This window comes from Macrobrachium nipponense, chromosome 40 (assembly GCF_015104395.2).
Source record: "Macrobrachium nipponense isolate FS-2020 chromosome 40, ASM1510439v2, whole genome shotgun sequence".
Taxonomy (NCBI): Eukaryota; Metazoa; Arthropoda; class Malacostraca; order Decapoda; family Palaemonidae; genus Macrobrachium; species Macrobrachium nipponense.
The window spans coordinates 37,624,924-37,635,825 of record NC_061101.1 but is presented as its reverse complement, the minus strand read 5'-3'; the positions used below and the strand labels follow the sequence as shown (position 1 = coordinate 37,635,825).

Below are 10,902 nucleotides of genomic sequence, written 5' to 3'. Positions count from 1 at the left end.
CTCTCCAATTGTAACTGTCCATATAAATGATAGAAATTTCACCTTTTCAGTCTTTCGAAAATCAACTAACATTGCCTCTTTTGTTCATTACTACTCCAATCACCATCAAAATGTTAAATTCTCTGTTTTTTCTGGGATGTTCCTAAGGGCTTTACGTGTCTGTAGCCCACATTTTATGGACGCTGAAATTACAACTTCTATGATATTGCATTGAAACTTAAATACCCAGGACTTTTATATATGTGGCATGGAAAAGAGCTAGAAATTTTTTTTTTTTTTTTTATTCAACTGATGACAAACTTGAATTTAATAAGCATAACATTCTAAAATTACCCTATGATGAAAGGTTTTTAGATATTCCTAGAATTTTGAAGCTTTTTAACATAAATGTTGTTTCAGTAATATTAATGTCAAGAGTTTAATAATAAAAAATTCTCCTAAAGATCTTCCAGGCTGCATATATGAAATCCTTGCAAAAAGTGTGATAAGGTCTATTACGGACAGACCTGTAAATCTCTTCACAATGCCCCAAACAACATCAATTATTCTGTGAGAACTGGGCAAATATCGAATGCATTATTCGTACATATGAGAGATTTAGATCATCCTATTAACTGGAGTCAAGCAAGAGCCTTAATCCCATGTAATGACACAGTTAAAAGGAATATCATTGAATCTTGTTTCATCAAGTCAAATAATAGAAATGTTCTAATTTTAAGTCTTGTTTATTTAAACTTGATGCTTTCATTATGAAAAAAGTTGTAGATAATATAAGCAACAAATTAATATTCAGTTTTTACATGTTTTGGACTGTAAAGGTACTTGTAATTTCGGTTAGGTTTGTGACCGTGTGATATCCGATAATCCTGGATTATCTCTTTTAATTTTTACCCTTTTGACAATTAACCATCTGGTATTCTTGATCTTGTTTTGTACCTGAGACCTTTCTCTCCAATTGTACTTCATTAACTCCTTGACAATGTCTGAGTAAAGACGAAAGCGCTTGGATTTCTCACTATCCATTTTCCTGTGGGATTCGCTTATTATGAAGTCACGTGCATCTACAGTGATTTTTTAAGTATATGATGCCTCTATACCTTTCATTCAGTCCAACACATTTAAGGTGGCAAATGCAAAAAGTCATTCAGAAAACTTTTCCGTCTGTGAATCTTAAGTTGATATCTAAAAATCCTAAAACTCTGGGTTCTTTGTTCTCCCACAAAGATAAACTTCTGGCTTTGATGCGATCTTTGGTGGTATATTGCTTTACTTGCCCGAAATGTAAGATCGGGAAATACGTGGGAGCCACCAAAAGATTGCTCAAAGTCAGAATCGATTCTCATCTCGGAGTCAGTCACTGTACGGATGTATATTGATATCTATATATATATTATATTATATATATAGATATATTATAATATCTATATAGATATATATAATAGATATATATATATATATAACATACAGATATTATATATATAAAGATTAGATATATATATATTAATTTATATATATATTATATATATATACACATATACATATAGATATTATATATCTAGATAATATAATATATATATAGATAATATAGACATATTACCTATATATACATATATATATAAACATACATAATATTATAATATATATATAATACTATATATACAATTATATATATGTGTGTGTGTGTGTGTGTGTGTGTGTGTGTGTGCCACAGAGCGTCAATCACTATTATTGTCTTATTATTACTATTATTATTATATTATTTTTACTATACATATTATCAGTGCTGATGATATTATCATTGTTATTATCATTATCATTTTTACTGGACCCTATTTCACAAGGAAAAATTATCTTGCAAAAACAGGTTGGCCTTAAGCACTAACTAGACAGTAATGTACAATCACCAAACACTAGTATTCACAATACACTTACACTCACTAAAGACTAAACGCTCACACATAACATGCACTCACACTCAATAACACTCACTAAATACTCAACACTTACCATGCACTCACTATACACTAAAAGCTCACTAAACATTCATAAAACACTACACTCACAAAACACTTAACTCACTAAATACTCACTATATCTCAAACACTCAATAAAATACTCACTTAATCCTAACATTAATTAAACACTGAACATGTTCTAAACACTCACTACACACTAAACACTCATTAAGCACTCACTATACACTAAAATCATTAAACATCACTATTACACTAAACACTTATTAAGGCTCACTAAACCCTAAATGCTCAATGAACCCCTAAACACTCATTAAACACTAAACAGTGAATGACCACCCTCTTATTACTCATTAAACACTCGATAAACACTTACACACTAAACATTCACTAAGCACTAACATTCTAAGCACTCCCTACACACAAACATCAACTGAACCTAAACACTCACTATACATTCACTGAATACTTGCACACTAAACATTTACTGAATACTTATAAACTAAACATTCACTAAACACTAACATGCACGAAACCTTCACTAAACCCTAAACACTCACACACAAAACATTCACTAAACCCTAAACACTCACTGAATAACAACAGTAAAAAATAATAATAGTAATAATAAACACCAACATTAACAGGAAATTCACTAAACACTCATTAGACATTCACTGAATAATTACACCCTAAAGATTCACTAAAACTGTAAAGACTCAGTAAACATTCACTGAATACTTAACACCCATAACATTCAATAACATTTACAAATCATTCAATAAACCCCTAAACACTCAGTAAACACCCTTCACTGAATACTTACACACTAAACATTCACTAAAACCCTTAAGACTCACTAAACATTCATAACATTCACTAAACCCCCTAAACACTCGGTAAACATTCACGGAATACTTACACACTAAACATTCGCAAAACATTTACTGATCCCTAAACTATGCATTCACTAAAGACTTACTCAAAACATTCATAAACACTTGCTCACTAAACTTTACTCATTAATTTTAACAATAATAAAGTTCACATTGCAGTAATCCCTTGTTCAATTTGCGGATTACCAGACTTTTAAAAATGGCCGCAAGGCTTGGCAGCCCGCCCTGGTGGAAGACCACCGAACTACATAATACTGGTATAGAGATCGCAACTCAGGTGTATACCGTCTATGATGTATGCGTGTGTGTAAAGAGAGAGAGAATCATGTTCAGAATTAAATTCACAACTACTTTAGACTGTTTAGTCTCTGGTATATTATTCGTTTCATAATCCTTCAATTTTTTTCTCCTACAATTGAAGAGATAGGATTCCTAATTTAGGCCACCAACTAATTGCCTTCGATGTGAATTTTCAGGTCATATTGGAATTCCAGAATCTGTATGGATACTACATAGGAAACACCTTCTTGCCTACGATAATGCTTGTCACGATCGGCTATACCTGCTTCCTCTTCGACCTCGCTGACTTTGAGGTACTGCAGACTCTTACTGAACTTTTAGTATTTTTGTACTATAGTAGATTCACATCAACTGTGCATCTGATGTCTAGGCCAGTCCCTTAGTTACGACGCTCCTGATAGTTTCTCTCAAGAGGTCACATAGGCAGGATGTATGTTCCACCTCTCCTGAGGGATACGTCTTTCAAAAGTACCCCTCAGGAGAGGTGGAACATACACAATCCTGCCTAAGTGAACTCTCGAGAGAGACTGAGAGTTCCCAACCCTGTGATTGGCTTATCAAGAGCCAATCAGGAGCGTCGTAAGGGACTGGCCTAGACATCAGATGCACAGTTGATGTGAATCTACTACAGTACCTAATTGCTGTTCACATAGATTCATAAAGTCCGTTACAAGTTTTTAATATTTCTTTCTCTTCTTCGTCTTAGGCTGCTAGCCCCGTGAAATTTAGTTTGTAGTAAAATAGCTTTGCTTTATCAGAGCAAAATCTGCCACCAGGAATAAGTAGGCCTACTATTTATCTAATCTGATAGGTATTCACTCTTTCTTTCCATCGGCCCTTATTTATGTACGTTTTTATTTATTTTTAATGTTGATTAAAGATAATAGCGTGTACATTTTCAGATTTTACATAAAGCTCCTCTTGGGGAGCCGATCACCTCTAATGTTAAATATTTTATTAAAGCATTGCACTTTGAAAGGGGTCTACTTCTCCAATAGTTTTTCAATAGGTACAAGGATATTAGATGTGGTAGACGTGTAATTTTTTTTTTTTTAAGAAATGACAACCTATGCTTCTTTTGCTATGAAAGATAATTTAAAAATCAAAGTGCCTTCACCATATGATTGCATGTGTTTCATCCATTGTGTAATGTGAGTTTTCTATGATGGGCCTACTTGTCTAGGAGGCTAGACCAATTTTAGCATGGCATTACAAGATAAATTTTTTCCTGAAGGAGGTTACCCTTAAGTGGGAGATTTTTAATATTAATCTTTTAATTCTATCATTAAAAATATATAGAATATGTACACAATTTATAATAGGTTCTGATTTGACATTTCACAAAATGTATTCCTCAATGGAATTGGGGCAATATTCTTTGCACTCTGGAAAAAATGATTAAACTAAGTTTCACAAACAAAACATACACAATGCTTCATTTACGATACAACCGAATATTCTTCACTTCCAGGACCGAATCATGGTGTCCCTGACGTTGCTCCTTGTGTTGGCCACCTTCTTCTCCCAAGTCAGCCTCTCGATTCCAAGGACAGCCTACTTGAAACTGATCGATGTTTGGTTCCTTGCACTTATAACAGACCTCTTCGCCGTGATCATGTCCTTGGTCGTTGTCGAAGTCATCCGTTTGAAGTCCTTGAACTCCTCCACCGTCATAAAAGTGATTCCTATAATGAAAGCGGCTAACGATAAGCCGTCCAAATTCGTGTCGTTCACTTCCTACTGGTTCTCTGAGCCGAATAAGCTGAACATGGTGTTCTTTTACTTTTATCCGATGACACTCATCGTGCTCCTGGCCGTTTTCGTCTCTGTTGGCGGTAAAAGTTTGTTCGCTAACATTCCGGAAGAGTTCCGGTGAACTCGGCGAAGTCCGCCACTTTTTCACCTGAGCGTCGTAATGTCAAGAATAGGTAAAACTGAAGATGACTACTACCGTGGTCCGGTAACTCAGTTTACGTGCAAAATGGTTGCCGTGTTTGGTACCAGTCCCTAAGGGATGACCAAGAAAACATAAACGAAATTTAAAAAAGGTATAAAACGTAAACAAAAGACGGTAAATATTCACGTCGCGAATGACGACAACCAGCCGCGTTATAGTCTTAGGTTTAGCCAGGATTTTACTTAACGCAATCACTTCGTAAATGTGTAGGTTTATGTCTTATACAAAATTTCATTAACTAAGAGGGCATAAGGATTCTAGATCGAACTGGGCATTTTTGGCAGTAACATTATTTTGAACGATAAATTGGAGTATTTCGACGTAACTAAGCAGTTTGAAGAAATTAAAATAATACAATCACGACAAATATCCTAATTTGCCTAAAAAACACCTTGAAGATAATCGAGTTAATACGGAAACCATATCCACTATTTAGTTCTATTGATATTACTACACGATTTTATTCTTAAATATTTATCAAAATGGCTATATTATTATGCATAATAATACGTAATTTATATATATATATATATATATATATATATATATATATATATATATATATATATATATATATACATATATATATATATATATATATATATATATATATATATATATATATATAAAAATTACGTATTATTATGCATAATAATATAGCCATTTTGATAAATATTTAAGAATAAAATCGTGTAGTAATATCAATAGAACTAATAAATAGTGGATATGGTTAAGTAATTAACTCGATTATCTTCAAGGTGTTTTTTAGGCAAATTAGGATATTTGTCGTGATTGCATTATTTTAATTTCTTTAAACTGCTTAGTTACGTCGAAATACTCTTAATTTATCGTTCAAAATAATGTTACTGCCAAAAATGCCCAGTTCGATCTATACATATATATACACACACATATACATATTCATAGTTGCAATGCTGGCGAAATTAGAATAAGAGTATGATTGTGGGGGTTAAATGACAAGCAGGAAGATGAGTAGTGGATCTTAATGATCCTTATCAGTATTTGGCAGTAAATATGACTTATGGAAGAATTAGAAAATAGGTGAGTCACAGAATAGCTGAAGCGAGACATGCAGTGTTTATGGACGCCAAGGTATGAAGTTACGGACGTAAAGTGTAGATGATGAATGTCAATGAATAAAAAAAGAATGAAGCTACTGAGATTGACTGTTTGTGTAGTATTATGTATAAAAGAGGACTGTGGAGATGCGATGTAGTGGTAACAAAGATAGCGTAGTTGAAAGAATGGATGTCGTTGTGTTTATACAACTGCTTGACAAGCTACTGTTAGGCGTCTGCCGTAGGTTAGAAGGCGTCTGATGTTGGAAATTTACAACTACTATCAACACGAGTTTCCCTACCTTGGCAACAATCACCACAGAAGGCACCAGGTAGTACACAATTCATTGCTTAGGAAAAGAGAGCACAGTGGCCCAGACACGTCACTTCCCACTGTGGGATCGATATATCGTCACATTCACGATTTTCGAAAAACTGTCGCTCCTGCTGGAGTGGAAGCAAACATCATAAATTTCTCAACCCGGAGGTGCACAAAAACCTCCTCTCTAACTGAAACAGCCCCTTTTCTTTTACTTCTTCAACTCAAGGCAGAATATAGACTGTCGAAATAAACTGTACTCTCTCTAGTAGTGTGGAAAGTTCTAAGAAATATTTTTACGATCGTGTGGGAATACCTAAAGACTCCTCGGTTTAGTTTCCCATGCAGTTTCCGAGAATTTCATAGACTGAAAGTTTGGGTAAGTGTAAAGGAGACGGCCGCACGAAGATATCGCTTGTTAACACAATGTGTTGATTAAAAAAAAATATAGAAAAGGTTGTATATAATGCAGTACAGGTGAGGCGCTGGAGATTTACCGACATGAGAAATTTACCTTCTGTTGTTTATATTACTACTTTCATCTTTGAGGGGCTGGTACTAAACATAATGGAAACTCCGTGGTGCTGTTTAGTACCACGCCTTCAGAAATGGAAATTAAAATATAAACAAAAAACGGTAAATTTCTAATTATCATAATTATCTCACTTTTACCGCTTTATACAAATCCTTTTCTATGGTCTTCAGAAAAACAAAAATCACATTAATGAGCAATATATTCGTGTGGCTCTTTACATTTACCAAAATGTAATCGTTGTTAAGCCTTGATTTTTTTTTTTTTTTAATATTAAAATGCTAGGCTAGGGGTCGATAGAAAATTTGAAACTTCATTTAGGGGTCGACGAGTAAAAAGTTTGAGAACCCTTGATCTAGACCAGCGTTTCTAACAACCTGGGGGTGCTAGCACCTGATGGAGTATTTTTTTCTTATTGAGTTTGTCCATGATCTTTCCTTTATTTTCTTATTGTTTTGCCAATGCTATTGCCATAATTACTGTTTTTGTTTTGGAGAATGAACCAAATATATGATCAAGATGTACTGCACTTGTCTTTACTTTATCCTTGTAGTAACTAGGTGTTTCCCAATGGTAGGGGGTTGCTGGACTGCTTAGGTCTGACCAAAAGGGTGCCTTGAGGTTCGAAGAAGGTTAAGAAACGTTGATCTAGACGAAGCAATCTTGTCCCTTTAAAAACTGCTCTATTTCAGGCCTCCGATTCGAGGTACCTATATATAGTAACCTACAGTTCAGTAGCCTCAAATGGTCATGAGAGAATTGTGATCAGAAGTGATAAATATCCTGATGCATTCGGTACTTAATGACTTCTAGGACTAGACCGATTTTCTTCTTCTTTTTATTTACGACTAAAATTTGATTTCTACTCAGAAAAGTGCAGACCTCGAAAATGAGATAATGGATTAAGTCGTAAATGGTGGCTCTGATAAAATTCAACTAAATTAATTTTCATATAAGTAAAATGTTTTTAAATCGTTCTCTTGCACAAAGGGATTGGGGCTCAAATGAACGTGGCTAATTCGAAGACGGAATCACTTCATTGGAAGGATGGCATGGTGCGATAATGGGTTTGATCTGCATTCATTAAAGATAAAGTTGTAAAGACCTATTCTTTCCTCATTAATTACGATCATGCACCGCATCTATCAACGCAACAAGAATCACATGTATAATTATATGTAAAATTTCCTGGCCTTTTCGCCAATATATATTTTATCACTGTATGTACATTATGTATATGTATGTTTCTTGTTACTGTTAATTGATTGTTAACAAACACAAATTGCTCTCACTCAGCGTGCGGGTCACGGGGACCTGGCGTCGGGCACCACTTTTCGTCCGCACGCTTCCATGTCTACCTTTTACCCGGGTAATAAATTATTTTCCTACGGGCAGCTCTATGAGCAAGAGCCTGTGCTGGCTTAAGGCCAGTTTAATCTCCAACAATTAGCAATAAATCAGTTCGAACCCAGTTCTGCTTTCTTTGACTTCACAAAGTACGTAGTATTCACTGACGGGAATAGTTGTTATTGATTGTGGCCTATTGTAGTTTTATCGTCATCAGCAGCTATATTTTATGAAATAAATACCTTATAAACAAGTTAACGGACTTCTCATTACATTAGTATTATGAATCATACACAGATTTATATGAAAGTGTGGCAAGAAAAAAACACTATGCAATATATTGAAAAAATTCATTTTTCGTTATTAAAGTGGGTAGAATCAATGAAGATGCTATTTTTATTAGATAATATAAAATGAGTCATCCTCTACCAAAAATCTAATAATCTTTATATTAAGTATGACATATTTCATCAGGTTTGTCAAAAACGCAGTGAAAAATAAAGTGAAAAACCTCTTTTATAATTTCGCCTATTTATATTATGACGTCACACGTAAGCGGGAAATGTGACGACCCTCATCGTTGAGTTTACTTACTTATTATTAATTTATTTTGAGCAAATTTGTAAAACAGATACTGGACGTTAATATAGAGCAAATAAGGGCTGCCCAATCGCAAGGGCTCGTGCTGGCATATGGCCTGCTAAATCTCATATCAGATGATGCAAGTCAACCACTCCATGAACCTGCACAATGGAGCTCATACTAATACTATTGAAAGGCGGTGGTGGGATTTGAAGAATGTTGCCTAAATACGGTGTCAAAAGGATCAGTTTGTTGGATACTTGGCTCTTGCCTATTTTAAATTGCATTTTAAAGGATTGGATCATAGGCTCCATGCATTCTTAAAGATGGCAGCTCACCTTTACCCTCCAACTTAAGTAAGAACACAAAGGGTTTTAGTTAGTCTTATATTTAATATGTCTGTGTAAGGGGGGCGCCCCACCCCCCTCCACTAGGTAAGGATATGGCTACTATACTCTGTTTTTTTCCATCTGTCCATCCGCCTGTAGTGGTCGCACATGGTAACACTGCGTCCCGGGCTTTAAATAGTTAGGCCATGTGTAAGTTTTAGGTAAATAAAAGGATATCTGGGTGTACATTTGCAACTGAAAAGTGTTTTAATAATTTACTGTATGTGAATTACACCGTTAATATTTGAAATTGGATATTATTTAAAGCCCTGGATGCAATGTTACCATGCACAAACACCACAGGCGGATGGACAGATGGAATAAAACGGAGTATAGGTTAGATTAGGTGGTTTGTTTAGGTTAGCTGGTGGCCTTGTTTATTGCTAATTCTACATGTGCGGAGCTATTGTATTGAAATACCATATAGGCAACAAAATGTTGTTTTATTGTGCTGATTACAACTGCAATCTTGAGCAAGATCAATAAACGTTACATACATATGCTAACATTGTTCAAATGAGCGCTGAGAAGTCTGGGAAAGATGTTGGATCATTTGCGGTTACGAACGGGACCTCAGTCGGTGGACGCCATATTGGATTTAAAAAACTGCCATGAAAACATATTTTACAAAGACCTCACATGCCTAATTTAGTTCGTATGGCGCTTTCATATATCACATATTCGTGACGAAACTTCAATCTTTTGAATGGTATGCTTAAAGATGTAATTGTATTCTTGTTCCACCAATTAAATATCGAGTAAATAAGGTTGGGTAATTCTATACAATAGCTCCGCCACTAATAATAATTTCTATTTTTTTTCTGATGATTTACTTAGTGCTTTATCTAAAGCTGACCTTTTTTTTGAGGAGGAACAGTATTTTTACCCATTTCTTAACCTTTCCAATCTTGGGGGACCCCAAGTGGGAAACCGGGTTTTTTGGGTGGGGAATGAATTAAAGAATCCATTTTAACATACGAATAATGGCACGTGTAGAGTTAGCAATAAACAAGGCCACCAACTAACCTAAACAAACCACCTAACCTAAATCCCTAATAGCCGCATCCTTACCTAGCGGGGGGGGGGGGGGGGGGGGGTGGCGGCCTTACACAGACATATTAAATATAAGACAGCCTAAAACCCTTTGTGTACTTACTTAGGTTGGAGGGTAAAGGTGAGCTGCCATGATCCAATACCTTAAAATGCAATTTAAAATAGCCAAGAGCCAAGTATCCAACAAACTGATCCTTTTGACGACCGTATTTAGGCAACAAATTCTTCAAATCCCACCGCCGCCTCTCAATAGTATTAGTATGAGCTCCAGTGGTGTGGGTCCACAAAGTTCAAGGAAGGGGGGGGGGGGGGGGGGGGGGGGGGGGGGGGGGGGGGGGGGGGGGGGGGGGGGGGGGGGTGGATTGACTCTTGAAATGAAGAAAAATAAAAAATCCCTCCTTATTTAGGCAATCGTATGCCTTCCAACAGTCAGAAATGATGTTAGTGCCAGGCTCTATATAATCCTTTGAATGAT

At 35.4% G+C, this 10,902-nt stretch overlaps 1 long non-coding RNA gene across 1 annotated transcript in view; it reads left to right on the top strand.

Moving 5' to 3' along the window:
• Window positions 1–5,144, top strand: part of LOC135212343 (uncharacterized) — a 42,791-nt gene extending 37,647 nt beyond the window's left edge. The window contains exons 2-3 of the long non-coding RNA XR_010313875.1: window positions 3,346–3,462; window positions 4,641–5,144. This is a non-coding gene — a long non-coding RNA (uncharacterized LOC135212343). The remainder of the gene's footprint in view (window positions 1–3,345; window positions 3,463–4,640) is intronic.
• Window positions 5,145–10,902: the final 5,758 nt, after the last annotated feature.